Raw genomic sequence first — 26,430 nt, forward strand, 5'->3', positions numbered from 1 at the left:
GAAAAAAAAACAGGATAGTGGAAGTTGCCTGCTGCTGCTGTGGCTGCCAGATATTATAAAGGATATTCTAATGGGAGAAGAGAGAATGATGCTAAATTGTTTTGGTGCTGTTTTGCTACAACCCTACTTAAAGACAGCAATGGCTTTTGTGCTGGGAAAAGGAGAGAGATGGGAAGAGTAGACACACACCTTTATTAAAATGTGTATACAAATATACACAAAAAACTCCATTTGAATCAAATGATAATGTCCACTGGCTGGTTCATGCATAATGTAGTATTTCCCCAAAATCAGAAACCTGTGGGAGAAGCAAAGCAGAGGGATAGCAGGGGTTTATATAATGGGGAAAACTTTCCCACATGTATTTCATTCTATACTCATACAAGCAGAAAATTACAATTTTACTTTGCATATAGTAGGTAAAAGGGTTAAACCCAAGCTCTTCCTTTTGACTTAATTTGAAATAATGGGGATTCAAAAACTTTCAGAACAAAATTCTCCCCATAGCCATCTACCTGCTCATGGGTTGGTTTATAACAGCTCCAGATTGTTACCACATCATGCCTTGAGGTGAGTTTGTCCTGCACAGGTCCTGACTGTGAGAGATCCTTGCTGAGGAATGATACTCATCAGGCCAGGACCTGCAGAACCCTGCACACATGGCTGAGAAGACCATGTAAGTTTTATGATCACTCTCTTTGGAGCACATTACTGCTTTCTGGCAGCTTCTGAATTGCCCATTGCTCATTGCACATTTGTGACTTATACCTACCTGTCTTGAAACATGTTAAAAGGGCTGTAAGATTTTATTTCCTCCCAGACAGAGCAATAATTAAACACAGCAGGCTTTAATATCTGCATCCATTTCAAGGGAATGAGGATACACTGGAGGCCGTGGGGAGGGACATGTGCTTTTTGAATGAAAGGAGCACATGGAAATGCTTTTATCCCATTAGCACAGGCACTGAGGTTGCTCCAACACAGCTGCAGCTGTTGGAGCAGAGTGTGCAGGCTGAGATGAGTTCATGGGTGGGTCCAAATGGGACAAGGGTCCTGCTCTCTTTTCAAGGAAGATCACCAAGGAAGAACAAGCTGTTCACTGCATTGTCCCTACATCTCTATTCTCTAATTTTCCGGGAATTTAATGCCAAACAGCCAGTCATAACCAATTTTGGCCCCATCTGTGCCCATGAGCCATTAACTTTTGCACAGTATCTCACATCTTGTTATCATTTGACATGCCACAACCATCAAATTAACCCCACACAATGCTTGAGTGAGCAGCTATAACAATATATAAATCTGGAGCACAAACAGCAATCCCCAACACACACAGCATAGGAGCAGTACCATCTCCTGTCACTGGCACTATATATATTCTTGGCCATGTGTCTCAGAGAACATTCAAAGACTACTATAACTGAGATGTTACTCTGTGGGATAATGAGGCATTGCCATTCCTTGCAGTTCTGTCACAAGGCTCTGGCTATTTGATCTTTTCTGTGAAGCCTCAGCTCCAGATACCAAATCATTATGTGAGAACTGAAGATTTATTTTCTTTTTTGAAAGGGATTTAGCCTTTAGACTGTTACAGAGAGAGAGCTGACAGTCTGACCTGAATATAACCCCTACAATTTGAAAGCCAGGGGCTAGAAAAAAGGAATGCAGAATTGTCTTTAACATGTTATGATTTTTAAGCTAAAATATTATGATTGTGAAAGAGATGGAGTCTAGCAGGAGGTTAATACTTTTTGAAAGCTAATTCTCCTCTACAGGTAAGAAAAGACCTCATTTTGTGTTCGTGCCAGCCTAGGCAGAGGCTGCTGGAAGGGATGTCTTGTGATAGCCAGAAGGGCTGCTGCCAGCTCCCTTCCTATGCAGAGGAGGTTGTGCAAAGCATGCTAACTTTTAGGTTAAATACCTGTTGCTTTAAACAGCCTGCTGACTCCTTGGCATTCATCAGTTTTAGCTCAGGTTTTGCAATCTCTTTAAGTGGAAGGGACTACAGAAATCTTCGTTCACAAACTATTATGTTTCCCACACCTGTTTGCTTATTGGAAGTGCAGATACCAAAAAGACACTAACCACACTGATCCTGAATGCATTGCCTTTTGGAAAAAGCAGTTAATTGTACAGTCAACATTATCAGCATTTTAAGACTTTCATTACCTGCTCTGCTGACTTCCCTATAGCCCATCACTGGCAAACTCTTCTGTGTAACCACACGTGTGCATACATTTCTGGGGGTTATATTTTTCCTTTTTATGCCAGTTTCACACAGAGCACACCAACCATGGCAGCCAATGGAGGGGGCAGGAGAGCAACTTTGGCCTTGCTGCCTGGTTTGCCAGGAGGTGATGGGTGCCAGTGGGTGCTCCACAGAAGCAAAGAAAGGCATCTACGCCCTGACAAAGCTGCTCCATCAAGGCTGGGTACCACACCTCAGCCCCTCATGCCACTTCACTCAGCAGCTGGTGCAGACAAGAAGTCCCTTTTCCCAGAGGTTTTGCACTGACCTCCTTTCCAGCTTTCCTTTTGCTCCCAATGCTTCCTCTTGGAGCAGCACCCTGATCCCACTCCACTTTGTGGGATGGCTTTTGCCTGTGACTGCTGGTATGATCTGAAAAGTAAGGCAGTTGTTCCCTTAACTCTAACACTACAATTTAGAAACTTCTGGGCTTCTTATCATATCTCTTAATTTTATTTTTATTTCAGCTCCCACTGCAACACTAAAGTGCAAGATTACAGATTAATAGGGAGTCGGGTGTGTTAATGAGGCATAATGGGCCCCAGTCACTACATTGTTAAAAAATCTGGTTTCTGTGGCAGCAGTATTGACAACCGTCACTCCCACCTAAAAAAGAGTAACAGGCGGGAAGGATATGTTAACAGAGTTATTTAGATATGTATAAAAAGCAAGCAGGCATGTAAGAAAGCACTTCAACTAATCAATTAAAGTAGTGCTGTTAAACAATCATATATAATGATTCTTCTTATTATAATAATTACTTAAGAATACCTCCCATTTTCCTGTGCACTGTAAGGCAGATACTAAACAGCAAGAAAACTCTTGATTGCATCCAAGCTATTCCACCCAGACTACAAAAGTCACAATCTCTTGGCACTGCCCCAAATCAAATCCTATCACTTCAAATGCAGCAGCAGACAGATACACATGTTATTGCTTATTTTTACAGTGAAAATACTGAGTATATAATTCCAGAAGCCTTCTATTAAATATTTTAACAAATTAAACAATTAAGTAAATATAATCAGATAAATCAAACCTTGATGTCAGTAATGTGAAGAGAGACTGGTAAACAATGAGAACTATGCAGTCACTGCAAGAAAGCTTACTCACAAATTGATTTAGAGGGGAAATTACAGACACATGCAACTATCATATCGCATCAGAAACAGATTATGAGAATCCACAAATTCTAAAATTGTTCTGTTGGTGAAATCAGGAATTTATGGCTGAATACACTATCTCCAGACAATGACTGACCCTTTTGCCTTAAAAAGTTTATTTGGGCTACGGAGGCTTATCAACTCTTGCATCCTTTCAGCTGTTCCAAATCTCAGCACAACCTTTACAGAGGAATCTGCTGTAATTCCCCTGTGGTTGGGTTCTTATGGCAGGTCTTCATTGCTCTGTGGAGCTTGATCCATGTACCTTGCTGCTCAAGTTACTGGGCATAGGAAGAGTCCAGTATATTAGAACCACTCATAAGACAGTGCTATGCTCAAGTTAAATGTGACAATATTGGCTCTGAATTCAAGCTCCCCACAAGATTTGTCAGCTCAGTTCAGGCACACACCCCCGAGTCCTGAATGTACAGAGATGGAGCCAACCTAGACATCTGTGCTCAGGCAGCACAGGTGCCTAAAGATGGTACTAGAAAACTGCCCACCTCTCCTAGCTGCTTGCTGGAACCCTGGATGCTTAGGAGGGTTTTGCCTCCAAAGGACTGGGTATCCTACTACATAGCTCTGTGTATGATGTCACAACTAGACTAAAGCGTTTCACACTGAAAGGCCAAAGCTGAGAAGACATTTTGTTTTTCAAAAGTAACACCCAGGTCTTGCTGAATGCTCAGAAGACAACACCTAAGGGAAAATAAGTCAACAGTGTTAAGATAGTGGATCATAAACTCTCAAAATTTTGGTGTCATCTTTTATGCATGTAAGAGACAGGGAGAAAGACAAAGCAGGAAAAATATAACATCAATATTTCTAGCCATTACTGCTTTTTTTTATTAAATCAAGCTCTGCTCATTGGAATTCTTCGTGATCTCCTGCTAAGCACCTAATACCTTCTCAGCTTCTTTCATTCTCCCTGCACTAGCAGTATCTCATTTATGTCCTTATGAGGTGCTTTGAGCCATAACAAGTGTGAAAGGTGCTATACAAAACACTGTTCTGTTCTCTCATATCCTAGTTAACTTTCAGAACCAAAATACTGCACTTGGATGCATACATGCAGCTTTGGCTGTAGCCATTGGGAGTTTTTTGCCTATATATGCAGGGGATAACTTGGAACTTTATGCTTTTAAACTGCTCAGATACTGGGGATGAGGAGGATGGGGGTGGGGTCCTTTCTCCTTGGAATAATCTTAAAAAAATTCCTGTATCATACTGCATCCATTTGAAACCCCTAAATGTTAATATCTGCAGCAGTCCTGTGGGACACCTGCCATGGAAAAAAATTTCCCTGGACAAAAAGATATTAAAATATTTTATTACAGAAATATACTTTTCAGGCCTTAAACCAGATTAAATATATGAGAATTTCTAGAAGTCTATATTGTTCCCCTCAGGGATGCCAGACTTTATTTACAAAGCTTATGTATTGCTATAGCAAGGAGTTTTCATGGATGAAAACTGCTCAGGGCATTATGATGGATAGATGGATGGCAGTGAATGGGAATAAAAGCACAGAGAAGCTCCACCTGGCTGAATGGCATTAAGAGTCCCCACGGGAGTCATATGAGGATGCAAGGTTTTTCTCTACTGTTTGCTCTAAAAATGACATACATGCATACATACATATATACATAAATGAAATCACTCACAGCACTCAATAATTTATGTGCTTCATCCTGGCCATGAATGTGCTAGAATAATAAACCACCATATGGATGATAGTACAGTCACTACCAGTGATTCCACACTATTGTAGCTTTGCAATAAGATAGCTTAATCTTTGTTTCTTTTGAAAGATCAAAAGCAATGAACACATAGAGCCCTGCTTTAGAATCATATTTTCTGTCGCTTGCTTTTCCCAGTATTAAAAAGGGTTGACGAATACCTTTTCTTAATGGCTACACTCTCAAAGGCAGAAGTAAATCTAGCAGAACAAGGATTCTTCATTCTAAAGATGCTGATGGAAAAAACTCACATCTGTGTAAATAATTAATTGCTTTCTTGTTAACAAGTCCAGGTTTTCCATTCTTTAATACTGACCTAAGGGTTGTTTTTTCTATGAGAATAGAAATATTTAGGATTGTATCTTCCTAGTCCATGACTAATTTATAGGCTCTTGTGGTGTCAGGTGCAAAGATTCAAGATTCAATTTGTCACCCCAGGCAATTCCCACTTTAAAAGATGGTGCAGGTATTCTGCAGAAATAAACAGAGGAAAACATTAATGGTGTAAAACCAACAGCAGTATCCCCTATGGAGGTCATATCTTTCAAATTCATAGAGACACATCAAGATATTGAATGCCTTTTGTACTGGTCTGGAAAGAACAATAAAGCCCTTTAATGATCTACATTAAAAAACAGAGAGAACTAACATCACATTTTTCAAGCTGAACAGTATCAGCTACAGCTGGATGGGGCTTTTTGACCTGCTTTTTCCCAGCCTTTTGTTTGTTGTTTGGTTTTGGTATTTTTGTTTGTTTGTTTTAGTTTTTGGTTGGTGATTTGTTTGTTGTTTTGTTTTGTTTTTCTTTTTACTTTAAATGTTTTCAATTTGATCTAACATTCTCAAGCCTACAGCTCTATACAAAGACGACAACATAGAAATGGCATAACAGAAAGAGTCAGACATCTAACAAAAAAATATAATTTTTCCCCATTTTTACTTTTTCCAGATAGATCAGCAATCACATAAATATTTATTTCTGTGTATATGCAGCTCAATGACTGCATTGTTAATGACTGCAATTGTACTCAAACAAATGTGTCTTGTTAATAAGTCCCCACATGCTTCCTCAGTGTGCCTGCCTGGGACTGATTCTGGGAAAATCTCTTCTCAGGGGGGAGAGAGGAGCATATGTGAAAGATGTCCTGACCTCTGATCATGAACACTAGAGACCTACTTGGCTCAGAAATTCCAGAATCAGATCAAAACACTGAACCTCTTTGTTTTCCTTTCTGTAAAATGGGAGCACTTTGTACAGATTCCCTTACCCTGAAAAATACTGTGCAAATGCAAGTTAATTACAGTGTAACTACTTGAACACTTCCAGGAGGATGACTGATTATGGGGATTTAACAACATGATGAATTCTGAGTATGAGACATAACATTTTTATCTTTTTTCCTATTTGAAATTCATTGTAAGCACTTACATGGAAAAACCATACTACTGTAGAAAACATTTGTTCACTCTTAGGACTTGCAAATTCAGTATCTTAAGAAAATACTGTTCACATATCTTCATGACATTTTAATATTTTGCTTTGCTTCTTGATTGCATTCACTTGAATTTGGTATTTAATCTAAGAACTCAAGAAACCCTTAGAAAATAATGTTCTAAGGCTGTTGAAAATAGGTACCATAACTTTCCATAGAAAAACAGGTTACACATTAATACACACTTTTTAGTGTTAACAATTAATTTCCAAGAGTGATTAAGTATTTTAGTTGTGTCTTCTTTAAAAACGTTTTCAGACTATGTGTGTAGGGATGGTATTTTATGTGCTTTAAATGTCAAGACAGTTCTGCAGACTTTAACATTATAATGATACCAAATTTAAGTCATTAAAAGAGAGATTTATCTCACATTTTAAACATGGGGTTAAATCTAAGTACGTGAGCTTCTGCTATAATGCAGAAAGACACAAACCTCCAGAAGGCACGTATGAAAAGACTTAACCTATAGAATTAACAATGAAACAATCTGTCATTTTGATTCATGGAAGTTAGGAAAGATAAATCCCCATTTTTAATTAGTTATCCAGGATGGATATCAGAAGAAAAAGTAACAAGGAATAATATAAAACATATTAGTAATATGAATTTAAAAAAAGATGAAAAAGAGCTCAAGCACAGTTTCCTCTGTTGATGTTCAGGAGGAGGTAAAGTTGAAGTTAAAATCATCTATTAGAAGAGTTTCCTTGTGGGTTTAGACAGAGCAGTTTCCAGGACTACTCTCCATAGCTAAAATGATATCCAAACTCCAGATACAAAAATCATCTCAAGAATCAGTGTTTAAAGGTCTCATAAGATGCTTTCTCTTGTATTTTTTTAGCCTCTAAAACAGATTTTTAGCTTTAGTCAAGATACTCATCCAAATAGCCATTTTCAGCTACCACATGACCTCTGTAGACTGCAGTAACCTCAGTGGGAGCTCTATCAATATGTGTTTAGGCTTAAAAAGAATTGTGCCCATCAATTTCTATGTACTTAGATCAAGAGATGTTGGTAGCATCGACATTAATACAATATGGCAACTGCAGATAGCTGCTGAATTTTTTGAATACACAAAGATTAAAATTGCTCATTTTTAGCCTAAGACATTTCAAGTTCTATATGTCAAGGCAATTTCTATCACTCCATATTTCAAGGCATGAAATTTTTATTTTATGATGGCAAACTTTAGGGCTTCAATAGTTTTATAGGTTGGCTTTTCACAAAAGGTTTCAATACAAATTCTAACCATTCATCTGAAACTTACAGTATATTTAGAAATGCAATTAAAATATTTTTATAATTATGCATAGAGTAGTTCTTTTGTTTAGTGACCTGAGTTGAAGGGAGCAGGATGTTTTGTACTACAAAGATGAACATGAAATGAATATTTAATACCAAGAAAATAAACCTCTAAATAAGAGTCCAGACTGTCACTAAAACCTACAAGAGTGGATTGCATATAATGCAGCCTTTGAGAGGATATAAAAAATAACAATATATTGGCAGGCAAATAGACCAAGAAAGCTTCCTGGATCTTTTCCACTAATAAATTCTCTCAATTTTGGCAAGAGATATCTGTAATTTGTAAGTGGTTTTGATCTCAGGGAAACTTTCCTGCATTTCTGCAGCAAGGGAAGACTTTCTATATGGGAGGCCGTGATATCAGTCCCTTCGGGTGGAAGGCCAGAATAGAATTAGACTCTCACACAGTGACTGGTACTGGTTTCAAAGATAGTTCTTATCTCTTCTTCTCAGTAACCAAGCAGAAAATCACAATGTTGTGCCTGATGACAGTAGAAAATATAAGGTCATAAATTGCTCCCTGTTTTCCTCAGATGCCAATTCCACACAACAAAACAGATGTTTTTCTCTCTGTCACCACCAGCAGCTCTTACACCAGCTATCATGAAAGCAAGGACAGAAATTACACAGTCTACATGTAATTTGCACTTTTATTCTGCATACTTGTGATACTGAGAACATATAAGGGAGATATTTTTCTGGTTTCATTCAATAAAATAAACATTTTTCTCACTAAAATCAAATATTTCATAACAAAATTTTCCTTTTGAAAATAAAAATAAATATACACCTAACATTTCCATCTACTTAGTATTGTGTATGTTTTGCTGCAGTGAAAGATGTACAGCAAGGAATCAAATATGGAAAAATTCTAAACGTTTCCTTGTCCCACGGGGTGTTAGTCCTCAGGCAGGCCAGCTTTCGAAAACAATATTTGATAGTATTCAAGGAATTCTAAAACATATCTGTATGGAGAAAGTTGATTTTTACTTGTAAAATAAATTAGCTGCAGACTAGCAAGCCTTTAAACAAAATATCAGGAGAGACATTGTTACCAGAGATGAAGTCCTGCCCAGCAGGTTACTCAACTACAAAGGCATACTTAAATTGTGCTTATCCCAATTCCATGTGGGCTCCTGTGGAGAGATTCCTGGGGCTGCATACATGTGGAACTAATCAATCAGATAAAAACATCCACAGTTCTTCAAAAATATATTCTGTGCTCAATGTGATTTTGGCACAAATGTGTTATTTAATATTATACCTGATCCAGGTTACAAATTGGCTGGGATCTGCCCTCCAATGAAGATGCTTTGCTACCTCAGGTGTTCTACACATGGCCAAACAGTTTTTAACTAACTTCCCTCATTAGAGCAATTATTTAACAATGCTATAGCTTTAACAATGCTATAGAAAACAGCTATTGGGGAGTCTGTACTTGCTTGGCAAAAATCTCAGGGGTTGGAAGACAGGCACCAGTACCTCACAATGTGCTTCTGGCTAATTAAGATGTTGACTGAGCCTATGTTAATCAAGGTCCATCAAACTATGCTTAATTAATATGTAAATTGGTAAACCCTTCCACAATTGCCCTGCCATCTGAACTCTAGCTATGGGCCCCAAAACAGACAATGACTTATAGTTTATGTTTTCAGTTGGGGAAATAATTTTCTGAAAACAAAGAAATTGTGAGGTTGAGTGCAAATATATATTGTTTAAAAATACACATGGATACATTACACAAACATTATAGATATGCATAACAATGTGGAAGTTTAAAGACATCAAAAAAAGGACTTCATGTGAGTGATACATAAAAAAAGGAAAGTATTAATTTCTCAGACTTGCTGGTCCCATACAAATGATGGAGAGGTACATCTAGAAGTCAGTTCCGACCATTTAAGAGAGAAGTTATGCCAAATTAAATTAATAGAATATTATGACAGATATCTTGAAAAGAACTCTTGGTTCAACCTCTTTCAGTCTGAACACATATTAACAGAACTTAGAATAACTTAGAAGAGTGTAATATTCAGATGACCTAAGATAAAATGAGCATGCCTGATGTTTTCTATCAGCCAGTCCTAAATGTTGCCAGCTTAGCATCTTACCAAGGCCACATGAATCAGTCCAAGGAGACTGTCTTTCCTTGGCTAGGGTTTAATACAGAATTTAAATAATTGAGATAAGGTGTATATATAGGTCTCAATTGTTTACAAAGCCAATGAAGAGTCCTAATTTAAGCATTCAAAATAGGTGCCTCCAGAAGATAGGACAAATAAAATTTCCTCCTTCCTTCCTGCTTTCCTTTTTCCTACTATTACTATAATGAACAGGAGCACTTTAATGTCAGTCCATAAATAACTCTTTTGCTTCAATAGCAGTGATGTAATAAAAACACATAATAAAAATCAGCAGTTATTCAAATTGTGAGTGGTTGCCTGTAGACAGGCTAACTGTGACACTGGCACTGTAGCCAGTGATGATGGAGTCTATGTGAACAGTGGAATGAGAAGAGCTGGTGAGAAGGCCTCCCTGCTGAGGGTCTATACATAGGGGCCTCATTTCAGAGGCCCTGGCAGAGCTACTTCTCCAAAAAGGCAATGTGTCACAATGTCCTGTGTCACCTCTCAGTCCCACCTGGGTGTCTGAGGCACCTTCATGCATCCCTGGTGGCACTAGGGTCCCATGTGTGGGCAAGAGAATTGTACTTCAGGTCTCAGCTGTCACTTGAGCTGGGTCACATGTAGACATTCATGCACAGTTGCCCAATTTTTAGAATCTTATTCTGGAACTGAATGCCAACCAGGTTATATTGCATGTTCTCCCAGTTTTCACTCTTATTGTTCTCTCAGCATCTACTGACATTTCAAAACATTTTCTAGGCAATTTATTGACTTAGAGAGCAAAAGGTGTGGAATACAGAAATATTTATAAAATGGAGTAGTACCCAATGCAAAGTCTAGTGTTTAAGAGAGATGCAGAAGCAGTCAAAATTCATTGTTCCTTCATTTGCCTTCTGAGAATGCTCTGAAAGTCCTTGAAATCCTGAAGTCTCAGTTCTTACATCAGTTCTACACTGGGTTTGCACTGGGTAAGAAAGACTAACTCAAGAAAAAATTCCTGCATTTTTGTATTGTAGATGAGTTTTGACTGACAGGTTGACCCTTAACCTCCTTTATTTAGCACTGAACTATGATACTCCTATTCATGGAAATAAAAATAATCCATTTCACTATTCTGCCCGTATGCAATCCAGAAAACTTCAAAAGTCCTTACAAATCCCCATAGATGGCAGCTAATAATGTACTGGTCTTGGACAGACTCAGGTATTGTTGGAAGCTAAAAGTTCTTTCCCCTTAGGAAATCTATGGTGGTCTTTCCCAAAGTGTCAGCCAAGAGACCATTAAAATTTCAGTCAGTTTTAATTGGATAAGACCACACATCTCTGCCATTTCACTCTGCATCAGCTATGACAGAAAACATCCTGCTCAGTCTGCCACACCCTGTGGATTGAATTTTAACTTTTAATGGACCAAAAGTCAATCTCTTAAAACCTGGAGGTTTATCATGGAAAATTAATACTACTTTTCCAGAAGGACCTGAGATTTCAAAGATGAAGATTAATTATATCCAACCAGGAGGCACAACATGCTTGCAAACATTGCAGCTTTTCAAAAATGAGGGGTTATGGCTACATATTATTGAATTCAAACCATACTGCAGATGATCTCCTAATCAGCAGTTCAATATCTGCCTGTTTCAAATAGATTTAAAACCAAGAAAATCCCAGGATATGGAGCACAATGTGATTCTGTGGTGCTGGAGGATATGCATATCAGAATGATGCACCAGCAATCATGCAGATTTCCATCACGAAATTTTAAAAATTACAGTGACATAACTAGAAACTATAAGTCTCAACTATCATTGAAATATATATGAAAAAATACTCCATGTGTTCTACATTATTTTACTTCATTTGTAAAAGAATACTGAATTGGAACTGACTACTTTCACAGCATTTAAAGAAATGATAAATGATGATTTTGAAGCAGCATTCAAAATCTCTTGTTTTGTCAGGCAGTCAAGTGGGATTTGTGCTTGCTAATTCCTAACCTTTCCCACCAGACTGGATCTCCTGCTGCTTACTGTTTGCAACATTGCAGCTTCCCAGGAGAGCCCCGGTGTGTTTTCCTCCTGTTAAGAATAAGACAAATAGAATCCTTTTGGAGAATGCTTAGCCTGACAGTGACATTCACTTCAGGCAGTAATTCCTAGGAAGATGGGCAGCCTTCAGCTCTAAGTGTAAGATTTGTGAGTCCTCTTACAATCCTAGTAACAAACATAAGAAAGTGTTTAGTTAACATAGAAAATGTTTGATGTTTGCATGAGTCTTTTCAGATCTGTTCAAACAACAGATCTTACAGTGGTGCAAGCAAGAGTAGAAGTAAAAGAATACTAACAAAACCAGCTGGGAAAAAATCTGCAGTGTGCCAAGTACATCTTAATAAATTTTCATTAATGTTTATACATACATATATAAGTATATATATAAATAATAATGAAGACACACTCTTCTTATTGAGGTTTGTTGGTTTTTTTGGGTTTTTTTTTTCTGCTCTACATATTGTTTATGTTACATTTGGACCAAGAAATGTGAAAAAACTCACCAAAAAATCACCAAACTCCAGCACAACACCACTGTGGCAGGTCCACCTCCACAATTTTTTATGTGTTTTGAGAAGCAATATTACTGTTTTGATCTGCACAGACCTTTCAGTTGTAACAAACAGCAGATAGCTAATGACTGCTGAAACATATTTAGATTGCTCTAATTTTATAACTGAATGTTACGTTTGCTTATGCGTTTCCCTCTACCTTTGGAATTTTGTTCTGCTTTAACTTAATAAAAGACATTTATAGCCAAGATTTACTTCTTTATGCATGTGATGTTGGTGGTGATCAAGGCCCTTTTCCAACAATAATGGCCATATAAAAGTCCATGTATCTCTGCTTTTAAAAATTGATGGGATAGAAAATTCTCTCTTTCAGACAGGTAATTTTGGGACTGTTTGGCAAAATAATTTTAGTATAGTTCCTTTACCATGCAGAGCTATAAAATCAGGTGTGAGTTCTGTTAAGTTAGATGCCTGTTTTTTCTCCAAAATACAGTTTGGAAATTTAGAATTCATAAAAACTAGGAAAGAAGTAGCAGCAAATACATCTCTTTCATCTCTGTAAACTAAAGGATGCTGTTGAACAGTTCAGAAACACTTAACCAGAGTAATTTCTCTTTTAGAGAACTGAGGATCTTTAACTGGTATATACAAAGAGGACATCCTGCTTCTGGTTCACTTGCAGTGAAACCAAGGATGTGAAATAAACCTTGTACCCTGGAGATATTGTACCTTTGCCTACAAACAACCAGGAGAAGCCTAACCAGAAATACCAGTTTATTGTCACTTGCTAGGACTGACACTTATCACAAGAATAGGTACAAGTACATGATGAAGACCACCCTAAATTAAATTTTATTTTTAATGTAAGGAGTATCTCATAGTTGTGGTGGTATTTCAAAAGTCATGGCCATATCTAGTGGTGCAACACAAAGAGATTAATTAACTTTCCCTTCCTTCTAAAGCTGTTAATAAGCTAGAGAGAGGGAAAATTTTATTACAACCCCTAAAACACTACTGTCACATTCTCATATTAATACTACATTCTTATGTTAAAGCACTGAATTTTTCTATCCTTGGGTCCCTCTAGCAGATCTCATTAGTGGTTGTTTTTGTGGAGATTTTTGTTTTTAAGCCAAAAGAGAACCATAGTAACTGTGCATTTCCCAAACCATTTCATTCATGAATGGGAAATGAGTCTCCAAATCTTTACTCACATGAGTAACCACATTGATATCCTTAGGCCTTCCATTATTAGCAGCTAGAACTGAGTATAAATCTGCAGGATTTGGATGGGGCACTTCATTACTTCATAGGAGTGAAATCTGTAGCTGAAATCAATAGCTAAGCATGTGAGGCATATAAAAGATACACATTCTTTCATGGAGGTCTGATTGCAATGCATTTCTCAATTTTGTTTCGGTATCAACAAATAAGCATATCATTGTAAAGAGACATACAGACTATAGGCAGTAATTACAAAGACACATTTTAGATAGACATTCTAGCCTCAATAGAGGAGTTGGGAATAGTCCATCAGAAAGAACAGAATAATAGTGAAAAAGGTCAACACTTCCTGAAAAACTAACATAGTAAGTCACAGACCAAGTTTTTGGTTTTCTGTCAATCAGTAACGTAACTGTTGTCAATCATTCCCTCTTACCTTGTTTGTGATTTTTGAATGGCCACAAAAGAAACTTTTGTTGGCAATTTTGGTCTTTACAATTCATTTGAGTCAGAGGCAGGATTTTCAGAGCCTGCCTGTGGAATAGGCATGGTGTACCCCAAGCTGCGCTCACGTATGTCCGACCAATTCAAGCTAAACTTTCCCACGATAATATGAAAGGAAATAAAAGATTCTGAGCAACACAAGTTACTATTCTAGAAATAACAAAAGGAACAGGATAGCCAGGATCTTCTGGTTTAACTTTTTTTTTTTTTCCTTTAAGTTGATAAATATATTAACTTTTCCTTTGGAAGGGTGCAGTTAGACAGGATATGCACCTGTACATCTTGGATCTTCTGAAAGAGTATTTCTAGTCTATGCCTAAGCACATGCTTCCCATTACACTGATATTTTGCTAAAAATTACTGCCAAGAATTAAGGCTTCTTCATTTATTTTTTTAAATTCCTGAATTCCCCTAGAATTTATTCTTTCCTCAAGTATTCTCACCTTCCACAGATACATTTTTGTTTTGTTTTCTTTGGCTATCAATTTATCTTGGCCCTGCTGAAAACATGAAAAGATTTGTGAAGAAAGGCTCTCACATAAAACCCAGTTTTGGAGTTGATTCAGCAAAGTAACAGATCTGATAACATCAAAGCAAGAACATCTGAAACTAAGAATTAGGCAGAACAGATTTTTCAACAAATTGCAGCTTCTAAAAATTTACCCATTTCCAAAGAGCCAAGTCTGTTTATTTGCTTATTTTCCTAACTTTGCCAAAAGAAAGGCTCAAACAACTTTGGAAAAACAACAGCAAAGTTGTTCAGCAGAAAGCAGCCCCAGCACTGTAAACAGTGCCTCTCCCCAAACTGCAGCTGCACAAAGCAGAGACAATGCAGGGACCCTCAGCATCATTAACCAACTTCCCTTCCTCACCAGACACTCGCTTCGATAAAGCAATTACAATAGCATCACGGAACAGTAGAACAAGGAAAAAAAAAAAAAATAACCTTACCAGCTTCTCCTACAGTACACAGCTGAAAGGAAAACAAAACCCCCAGCTGCCGTATCGCATGCAATTGGTCTCTGAGAATGAACTGACTGAAAGAACTATGAAAGGCTAAAGTCTTTCGGCCCCTCTGTTCAGCCTCTCTTCAGCTCCCACTCTCCGAGCTTCCTCACAAAGCCATTCTCCCAGTCCCTAATCCTCGCACAGGAAAAGGCAGCCGCACCGAACGCCTCCAGCAGGAGCGATGCTCCGGGGGTGGGGGAAGCGGGATGCTGCCGGCGCTCAGCCCCGGCCCCGGCGCATCCCCGGGGAGCGCAGCCACAGCGCGCCAGGCGCTGGGGCGCAGCGCCCCGGGCACGGAAAAGTGCCCGTCTCCAGCCATCGCCCTCCCAGCCACTCTCTTCTCAAATGAGAACACCCCTGGGTGCTCGCCAGAGTCCCCGGCGTGCATCTCAGTTAGCCTGCACCGAAATAATTAGGCTTTTTTTCTTATTTTAAAATTAGCCACGTGACTTCCTAATGCTCTTGTTGGGCCTTAGATATTTCTTTTTCACAAAGAACACGCAAGTAAATCTTAAATATTTCAAACAAGGTAAAAACCCAACCAAGATGTTGCCCCAGAAAATCAATACCAAAATTATAAAAAAAGAGATCCCAACAGACACAAAATCAATAGCATTATGAGGCACCGAATTAAAAAAAACACCGGTGCCTCCCTGAAATGCTTCTGATAGCTACAATCAAAACAAGCAATTGCATTTTTCACAATAAGAGAAGGATTCTATCTTCATTTCCAGTTTATGTAAAAAGAGACAACATTTTTTTAGTACAAATTATCTTGAAAACATGAGACAGATATTGAGATAACATCCCTGCATAGCCTCTGCTTTTCAAGAAAGTATTAAATCTTTGTTAAAGAAACACAGTTGTCATAATAGTTCTTAGCACAAGTTTTACTGCTCCACAAGATGCAAAGTACTCAGAAACAGGCAGCTGCCACAAAGTAAATCAAAGACCTAGAAAAGCAGATGGCATAATTTCACATCTTAAATGTTGGCTGCGAGCCTTCCAGTAATAATTTATAAGGAGACTTCCTCCTGCCTGTTCTTCTGCTTGGCAGCATGCTGTTTGAGCCTTTCAAACAAAATAAATAGACTTCAAGCCACCAGCTTCACACACACTAACACTTACCAATGCTATTTCAACCTGACACAAGCTGACTTTGTTCCTCTGTGACCCTGGAGAGAAAACCAAGGTGACAGTTTGATGGATGCGATCTCTTTTCACAATGTGGGTTGTGACTTCACAGTCCTGTCCCCCCATTATTGCTTAGCTGAAGGAGGAAGACAGGAGGAGAATCTTCCACCATACAGAGTCATTTTAACAGTGAACCAAACATGCAATAAATGCCTTGAACACATTTTCCTACCTCAAAAATGTGAATTTAAGGGAATCCGTTTCCACTTTTCTTGGAGTTCGGGTGTTAGGGCAGAAGGAAAAGGCTTCAAGAGGAGGAATTAATCCAAATTGTTTATCTCAAACATATTTTAGTTTAAGAAAATAACAACATCACCAGAGAACAAAGGAAAGAAAGAAGGAAAGAAAGAAGGAAAGAAAGAAGGAAAGAAAGAAGGAAAGAAAGAAGGAAAGAAAGAAGGAAAGAAAGAAGGAAAGAAAGAATTTTGTTTCATTTATAAACAAAGAACACTTTGACTGTGACTTTTGTGAATTATTTCTTAACTGTGCTAATTCAATTATTGAACCATGAATCTTGAACAATTCTCTACTGGACAAAGGTCTCACTGCAGTAATCTGAGGCAAACAATTGCAATGTGATGTCTTTTATTTATTACCTAAAAGACATAATAAAGCATCAGAGGATTCATATATCTTTAAAGTTGGTGTCTGCAAATTCAGTATTTGAAAGCAGATTCTCTGCTAAAATGAATTCAGAAATCCTTTTACAAGATATTTCACATAAAAATCCTCCCAGATTTCACAGAACTCTTCATGAAGAAATTACCTTTCCATTAAAAAGGTTGAAAAAGGAAGATGGTGTATGAACTCTGAAATGCAAGGCTCCACCTCCACATTGATCTCATTAACATCCTAATGCCTGTAGTTGGCCTCTGATTTCCTTAGAGCAGAGGACAGGTTGTTAATATGTTTCAGTATTTCTTTCTGATTATTCATCTGATCTGATGGGTTCATCATGAATACTGGAGGGCATCAGACCTCTGATTTTACAGGTGGATACTGGGGCCAAATGACTTGCCTCAACAAAGTCTCTGTCCAGAATAGTTCACCCTTGGCCAGTGATTTTCATGCTCCAAAAGACAATTTCTGAAACCAGGGCCATGTTTGAGATTAAGCTTAATATGGTATGTATTTGTAACACAAATTATGTTTCTATCATTTCTAGTTTGAGATTTGATATTCACAATTCTGTCAAAAAATATGAGCTCCTGTTCATACTTCCAAAAAATTGTATGGTCTTTTCAAAAAGATGCACTTTGTTTCAAAATAACAGTATTTAAGTGTTTCCATATTTACAAATATTTTTATTTGAATAGAATTAGACTATCTGTGAGGTAGAACTCAACTTATGATACTTAAAGAAAATCAAACAAAAGACAGAAATTTATTGATATTCCAAAAAAAGTCAAAATCTGACAGATTTATGCAGTGTAATATCAGCAATTATCCAGTTTCATCAATTCAAGTAAAATTTTTAGGGGTTGGTTTGTTGGTTTGTTTGTTTTTGTTGTTTGTTTGGGTGTAGGATTTTTTTTGTTTGTTTTGTGGGTTTGTTTTTTTTTTTTCCTAAGAACCACCTTAAAATTACACTCTTGGTTTAGGTGACCCCATTCTGGAACTTAGGGGGGACTAGCATGGTGAAAGTCATGTGGTATGAATTTCAGCCTTTGAAAAGAGGTTTTAAAAGATGTACTTGTGAACCATTTATGTCCCAATTACAGCTTCTAAACTTCCACCATTGTTTCTTTGCTTCTCCCTAACAATCTGAGAGCATTCCCATTGTAAAGAAGGAAGTACCTTAAACATTTTAGAAACAATAAGGCCTCTTCACAGACCAATTGATATAAATATATTAGCTCTAAATAAAAATGTTTGCACCATCCAGGAGGTGGTTAACTGTGCTATGCACAAATGAGATGAGCTCTACCGATCAAAATGAAGAATGAAGCATGAAAAATGCAGCCACCTTTGTACTTGGAAGCTGGCGTAGAGGAACAAGAAATTCACAATGGGACAAAAGCTACAGGCACCAAAATTTTGGAAGAGCTCATTTTTCTCATTCTTGTAGCTTTCAGAGTCATGATAAATATCTGAAGGCATCTGAGTTTTAGGAAATCACAGCAGGTTTGCACACTCTGCTCCATAAGTTTTTCTCTGCTTGCTCACAACCATGTCCACTTATCTGTATAATCTGTCCAAAGCACTTTTTTTTTGCACAATATTTACTACTTTCCATGTTTCTAGGATTAACAAAAAGCATAAGGCTCTTGGATAAGGCTTTCATTTGGATAACAGCCATACACTTTTAATAGCAATCATAAGAACAGTTCAAAGAATCTTTCCTACAAGCAGAGTGGTGCAGACAACTGCACTGCAAAGATTCTAGCAAAACTAAAGATTCCTAAGCTCTTTGAGACTCACTGGTGACTGCACTCTGATTAGTCCAATCTACTGCAGCTCTTTGATTTTTTTTTTTTTACCCTAAACTCACAGTAATTCTTAAAGGCAAGTGTAGAAAATGGAATCATAGAACAAGTTGGAAGGGACCTTAAAGATCATCTGGATCATCTGGAGATGACATAGCTTTATAAACAGAAGAAAATGCACATATTAAAGATACATCATCTGACTTTTAAGGATTTGATTGAGGAATATGAGTTCCATAGTCAGTAGATGATCTAAGAGTACACTTTTTAATGAGCTCCTTAACACAGTCAGTAAATTTTAAAAGTTTACTATTCAATATTAATGTTGTTTAATGATTGATGCACATATAACACATATATGTCAAATTTCAGGGCTATTCTTTATCTACTTGGACAGATTTTTCTTCTGAGAAAGCAGTGGGATACCAACTCTGCAAACTGGAAGAGGAATGACTAGGCAAGAAGGAAGGAAGAAGTAGCAATGAGAGAACACAGTAAAAAACCCATAATTGGGTAAAAAGGGAAAGAAATTAAAAACTCTGATGATTAGAGTCACTTGAGCAAGAATGTTACTGAAGTCAAAGTTTCACTTGGTCAAGGCTTATCTAATAGCATTTCCCTGGGGTTTGATCTCCATGGGTTCAGCCTAAACTGTCTCTCACTTTTGTACCAGAGTCAGATGAAAGCAAGGATTCAGCAGTGCAGCTGGGTTTACATTAGGGGTGTGTGTGAAGCTGAGGATGTCTAGCTTGGAACTTCAAAGTGCATCAGCCAATGCTGGTGCATCAGCCTGCAAACTTCAGTAAATATGTCAGTCTTTCTAAAGTTAAATAGAAGAGCAAAATTAAAACAGCAAAGTAAAAGAACAGCATGGGGCCTGCACAACACTAAATCTTCATTACTCCTTCAGCAATAAGATACAAGGAGCAACAAAGAAGTTCTCTGTAAATTTGGCAAGAAAACACATTCTGAGTGTCTGTTCAGAGGCTTTGGCAGATGTGGCATGCTGGTCAAAGATAAACCAACACTGCAATTTTGGACAGTGGGGTATATCTCTTGTACAGCCAGGAAAAATGCCTACTCACCTTCCACAGCCTTCTGCACCAACCTGGGGGTGAGTGGTCAGGAGACATCCATACTATGGACATTGCCTGGTATTTTTTAAATATCAGATATTGTCATCACAACTGTGCTACAGACCGACATGAGCAGGCACACAGACACAGGCATTGAGAAGACTAGAAGGCCTTTAAAGCCCAACCATCAAGACTTGTGTAATCCTTTATTATTTAAAGACAAACATCTGCTAAAAAATTCTTAGGCTTGGAGCCTCAGTATGTTAATATATGTGTCTCCTCCTCCTTTTGGAGGAGACACATGTATTTTCCCTGAAGTTAAGAGGTTTGCAGCACAGCTGGAATTCCAACTTTTGAATATTACTACAGTGAAAACATATACACAGTGATTTAAATAGTGATATTCTTGTCCATTTTTCCAAAACAAAGAGAAATTAATAGAGTTAACTAGGGTATTTTTGGGAAGTGGGGGAAGAAGAAAGGAATAAAGAGGGGTACAGACATATGGTATAAATAGCTTATGGGAAACTGCCCTGCAAACTTTTGCAAACACAAGCATCATCAATGCCTTACAGCTAATCAGACTCCATACAAGAAATCCACTTATACAAACAAGAATTTGTAGAACTGAGCTGGAACATAAGCACTGTTGTAGATTTATTCCCTCATTAAAGATTCCTCCCAGGAATTACTATCATATTCATATGACAAGAAAAAATACCATATTACTTTATCTGGACATTATCCAATAATGTATGCAAGAAAAGTAGTAGAATATTAGGTGTGAGAAATGCCTGAGTTAATACTATGCACTGCTCTTGCTGTGAGAAAATGTGGGATGTTTTGGCTTTTTTCTGCAGAATAGTGTATAAAAAACCCTCTTACAATCCAGGACAAATTTCAGAGTATATATTAAATGACAGAGGATTCAGAAAGCAATAATATGGCCTAGAACTGAAATAAGAAGGGGAGAAACTTGAAAAGGCATCTTTGCAAAGCTGGAGCATCCACTTTCCTGTTGGAATACACCAAGAGTTCTCATTCCAGGCACAGCAAGTGCTGTGTTTCTGTAGCATCTCAGCAGCAATCTCCATCCCTCTTTCAGAGGCCACTTCACCCTCAGTGCCCCAGCTCAGACCTATATGATGAGGAAGAGGATGGCATACCTGCTGGTCCAACATAAAAGAAACCTCTAACCATTGCAAAAGGGAGCCTCAAGCTCAATCACCAAGCACAAGTAACCATGGGAAATTATTTTTGACCACACACAAACTTCAAGGGCACCTTCCTTTACATCTCACATACAGATTCATGCAGTCAAATTGCCTAAAATTTAATGTAATTTGGGTTTTAAGCTCTTATAACATTTTATGTTATTCTTTTGCTCAGGCTTCTCTAATGATGTATTTCCCTTCTGCATTTATTTTGTGGTTTTTAATTTGACTCACTAATTCACTTTCTCTTATAGCAGCTTACTGGTCCGATTCAACATAATCAAAGTAATCAGAAATATTATTATACTCGGCCATGTGTTTCCTTCCACCTAAAGGAACTCCACTAAAGCATAAGTTTTATTATGAATGGCATAAACTTTGTGCTAAGATCAAATCCAACTTGAATTAATGGACAACAACCAAAAAAAACTCACTGTCCAAATTTTATTGTCTGTAATGAAGAGACATACATAATGAATAAGGCTAGAGTATAACCTGCAGCACCAGGTAGTAAACACTATTGTCTCTTGTACCAGCTGGATGATGCAGTGATGCTGGCAGATACTTACGTGACCCAGCTATTTTCAAAAAAAAACATGAATTCCTATTCTGTTGCAGGTATGATCTTGCACTCCTGAAACCCCCTGGGAGCAGGTTTGGTAGTTTCTGCACAGCTGTTCGTGGAACCAGCAGGCTTGAGTCCCGTGGACCTGCCTGTGAAACCGCAGCGCATCAGTGGCGCAGGAATGCGGGAAGCGTCCGCATTCCCGACGGGAATGGCCCGGGATCCGAGGAGGAGCGGCTCCCTCCGCTGGCTGCACCGCGCACAGTCCGGCTCCGCCGCGAGCATGGGTGCTCCGGACGGAACGCCGAGAAAGAAAGAAAGAAAACGATAAAAAAACCTATGCAGGGCACATGGAAACTGAAATCCAGAAATCCGTATTTTGCAGGCACACAAATGTTGTAATGATATAATAATAATGGCAGGAATCTGAGTTTTCTAGCTGAACACTTCATATTCACACTTCCCGAAGAAACTATTCTTAAAAAAACATTTTTTATGCTTTTCTAATATTTTAATAGCTGAAATAGCATGGCAGTCGGGGAAAGGGACACCTTTCTGGAAGAAATATGAGCTAGAGAATTATAATGAAGATACATTGTACAAAATGACAAATGTGTCTAGCATTTTCTCAAACCCATTAGGCAGGTATGAAGCGTAACATCAGAAACAAATAATGTATGTGATTGGATCCCTACTTATGATGTATTCTTAGCATTTACTTCTTTTTTTTTTTTTTTTTTTTTTTTTTTTTTTTTTTTTGTCTTGCATTGGAAAGCCAAGGTTCTGATACTACAAACTTAGACTTACTGGACTGAATGGTTCAGAAGCACAGGTTTACTTATCTAAAGATATAGCAACTGTATCCTGAGTCCAATAATGCCGCTTGCCTAAAGAACATAAGCATGCCAAGAAGAGGGGAAACAATGTTTAAGACAATATTCAGTTACTCATTTTTGACTTTAAACAGGTTGTGGTTTTTAAATTTCCTTTATTACAATTACAGCAAGTAAACTCTTTCACCAACTCTCCCTGGGCAGCTCAGTTTACACTCAAGCCTACCAGACCTAAAATGAGTTGTCACGAGTTCTTGGTTTCCATCGTTTTTATGGCAATCTTATTTATCACATAAAAGAAAAATAAAAATCATGGATAGCATGCTTGGGAAATAATATTAATACCTCTAAATTAATAATGCATTGTTTTACAGCTGAAAAAAAGGCACTGCAGTTAAAAATGTTTTCCTTTAATTTGTTTCCCATTTTAAGAGGTGCTAATATTGGTTTTTCATTTGTTCCATTTCAATCTCAATACATGTGAGTGCAAAAGAGTATGTGACCAAGCACAATAAACAACCTCTTGACTGCTAAAATTTTATTGTGGTATACTCAGCACCTGCTCTAGCACGCTTTTCATTAATGGACTACAGTAAATGTTTATATAACTACCAAGAGAGTTTATTAATGTGAATAAAAATTCTATCAGATAGATCATCCTTTGCAGCAATTAACCTCTACAATAAAATAGAGTCTGACATATACACAGTTCTCTGAGGCACCTCAGATTAATGAAAAGGGGGATGTAAAATCAACCCTGATCCTGTGGTAAGAAATCCCTTTTGTCCCATATACCAGCTTTTTTGTAGTTTAAACTATTACAGCTTTTATGAAAAATAAAAAAGTACAGCTTTAACTTTCAAACAAATAATCAATTCTTCCACAAGAAGACTTAATATTCTCTCAAGTATCTGCATGTGAGTGGAAACTGAAGAAGATCTGGGAAAAGCTACGCAGAGATGCTCTAAAACACAGTAGCTCCAAGAAGTAATTTGCTGGATAGAAACCTTAATATAGGGAATGTACCAGATTTCAAGGTCTTTCAGTCTGTCTTCCCCACCTTCTCTTATTCAAAGATGTGGAGAAAAATGAATTTAATCCTCAGACTGTAAATCTCTTCTGAGTGAAATTCAGTTTGAACTGTTAAGTATCATGGACACTAGAACAGGAAGAAGTAACAACACTGCAAGTATTGTATCCTGTGAATGTCTCATTTTTCTGTAATGCAGCTATTTGGTTTGTTTTCCATGTGATGAAGTAAAGGGAGCAACATTGAAAGTGTTTGAAGCAATTTTTATATAAAATATGCAAAATGTGTTGGTTTTCAGTTGTGTCATTTCAACCCACACAGTAACCTCGTGCTAGCACTAAGTCAACAACAAGATGTGGCATCGCTCATTCATGCAAATAGTCCTAAATTAAGCAAGGGTACTTTATGGAATCTGGATTAATCACACGTAAAACTTCCCAATTCGATGCATAACCTTTACTAACTAATTCAGATATCCCTGGGGTTTTTTTTCTGACGATGATGATATTATTTTATTCCTCTGCACACATGGACTTACTATATGTACATATGTACATATGCATACATATATAAGTACAACCATATCACAGAAATTACACTAGAAATCACTATAGAAAAAGAGTCCCTTTATATTTTTTTTTAATTGCCAGGGAAGCTTGACAGCATTCTTCTATTTTTCTCTCCTCAAGATTTCACAGAGCTTTCTGAACAAGTGAAGTCTTGAATATGTACCTTATTTGAATAAGAATGGGGGTGAATATACTCTTTGGCAGTCACAGTGCCTCCAAAGACAAATGCTTGCTCCTATTACCGATTTTCTTGCTGAAAGCCAAGCTCTGAGCCTTGCACTCAGAGGCTGGGAGTCTGCTGAGCCTATTTCAGCTGGGCTGGCGGGGGTCTTGCTCCCCATGGCCTGGAGCAGAGGGCAGGGGGCTGCAGGGTGACCCCACACCCAGACATTGTGCCCAGGGCTGGAAGGCAGCTCTGCTTACGCTGGATCACGCAGTGAACCTGCCCAGCACGTCTGGCAGACAGAGGTCACCTTCCATCCTGGGGGCTCATTCACACAGGCAAACCTCCTCCTCTGTATGCTTCTGTCATTTGACTAGCAACTGTGACAACAAGAAGGGTTCACCGGAGACATTTGGGGTACTCATGAACTCATTTTCAAAGAGCACTGGAAAAAGACACATAATTGTGGGTACCTTGCCATTAATAGAAAACTAAATCACACAGCCTATGGTGCTCCTTACAAGTAAAAGCTGTGTGTAGTGGTAGAAAGGATATTGTGGAGAGAGAGCCTAGGTATTAATACATATTTTGAGGTTTGCACTTCATCTCTGTTGCTATTGTGTGCTTCCACCGTGACCTTGGATAATCCTGATCTCGCTGTTCTTTCCTTACCTGTCCTTATAGTGGAGTTTTTGTTGCCTTAAAAGATAAGCATTGTTTAGAAAAAGCCATTAAGCTTTGTGGCATATCCAGCTATGCTGTGGAGGAGTATCATAAGCTTTTGAGTCTGTACATAAAAGATATATATAAGAGAAGATTACCCTACAACTTCCAGATATCCCTTGATTTTTTAGTTGTTCTTGTGGTTCTATTTGAACTATTTAAAGAAAGTAATCATGAAGCTACCAGCTCTATTATTGGTATCTTAAGAAATAAATTGGTGGGTAGAACTGTTTCCATTCTTTAGAATTATTTAGCATTTTTATTTTCCCACCAGAGAAGTTAATGGTATCTTTCAGAAATTATTTATACACCAGTAGTCAGGAAAGTATAAAAAAAACCAAAAAAACCAAAAAAACTGCTCATTGCTGTTTTCCTTTTATTGCTCATCTTTTCATAGAATGAATAAAAATAACCATAAATTAGAAGAGAGATTTATAGGATGTAGTATCTAGCACAGTATGAAGTACCCAATCGTTTTGCCTACACGGAATTCCATTTCTAAACAATTCACTTACAATTAATAATATACTGAAATAATATTCAAGAAGTCTTGCTGTCTTCAGAGAGAAAGGTGATGTGATGAAACCCCAGGAGCTACACTGACAGAGTAACCCAGCAGTGCCCAGTTCTCAGCAGTATCCCAGAGCCAGATGTGCCAGTACAGTTTCTCTATATTCACTGGCCCAGTACTGGCAGCTTCTTGACAGACATCACACACCATTTTTAGTACCATAAAGAAATATCTGGGAGTGAACAGACACTGTGAAGACATCCCCAGGAGCCAGCAGATTAGACATCATCTAGAGAAAAATCTGCTGGAAGCTTTATTGCTGCATTCAGTGGGGACAGCACCATATTCTGTGCCAAAGCAGACATGCACTGCCCTCACCAACAATGCTCCTGCACACACAGACATCCTGAAGCAGCAGCAGAGAGGTTGTTGAAGAGTTCTAGTGTTCAATCAGCTGTTGATCTGCACTGTGAAAACCTGCAGGGTTGATACTTACCTGGTGTACGAGGTACAGTGCTATTTCTGATTCATATGACAATTAGCTCTAGGCCTTCTTAGCCTTCAACCCTGTAAGAGACTTAAAAATCCTACTTGTCTTAAACACTATTAGGATCACTGAAGGATTTGCCCTCTATGGCAAACTACAGAAAAGATGAGACTACCAAAGCCCACTCCTCCACCCTAAATATGCCTCCAGGATTTCTGGAATTTGGACTTTGAGTTAAGCCACCTGACAGGACCTTGAGATAAGATAAATGTCGTA

General features: G+C 38.0%; 1 protein-coding gene across 5 annotated transcripts in view; it reads right to left on the reverse strand.

Moving 5' to 3' along the window:
• The window catches only part of MID1 (midline 1), a 236,590-nt gene that overhangs the window by 154,487 nt on the left and 55,673 nt on the right, over nt 1-26,430 (reverse strand). Inside the window, exon 1 of one of the 5 annotated variants that reach the window (XM_085584467.1) lies at nt 15,307-15,745. The exons of 2 other annotated variants lie outside the window; for them this stretch is intronic. The gene's annotated coding sequence lies outside the window, so the exon portion shown is untranslated. Of the gene's footprint in view, nt 1-15,306; nt 15,746-26,430 lie in introns of those variants that run through there. 2 more of the 5 variants (XM_085584500.1, XM_077781591.2) reach the window with 2 other exon arrangements.

The sequence above is a fragment of the Lonchura striata genome, chromosome 1, assembly GCF_050655825.1.
Source record: "Lonchura striata isolate lonStrDom1 chromosome 1, ASM5065582v1, whole genome shotgun sequence".
In the NCBI taxonomy this organism is placed as follows: domain Eukaryota; kingdom Metazoa; phylum Chordata; class Aves; order Passeriformes; family Estrildidae; genus Lonchura; species Lonchura striata.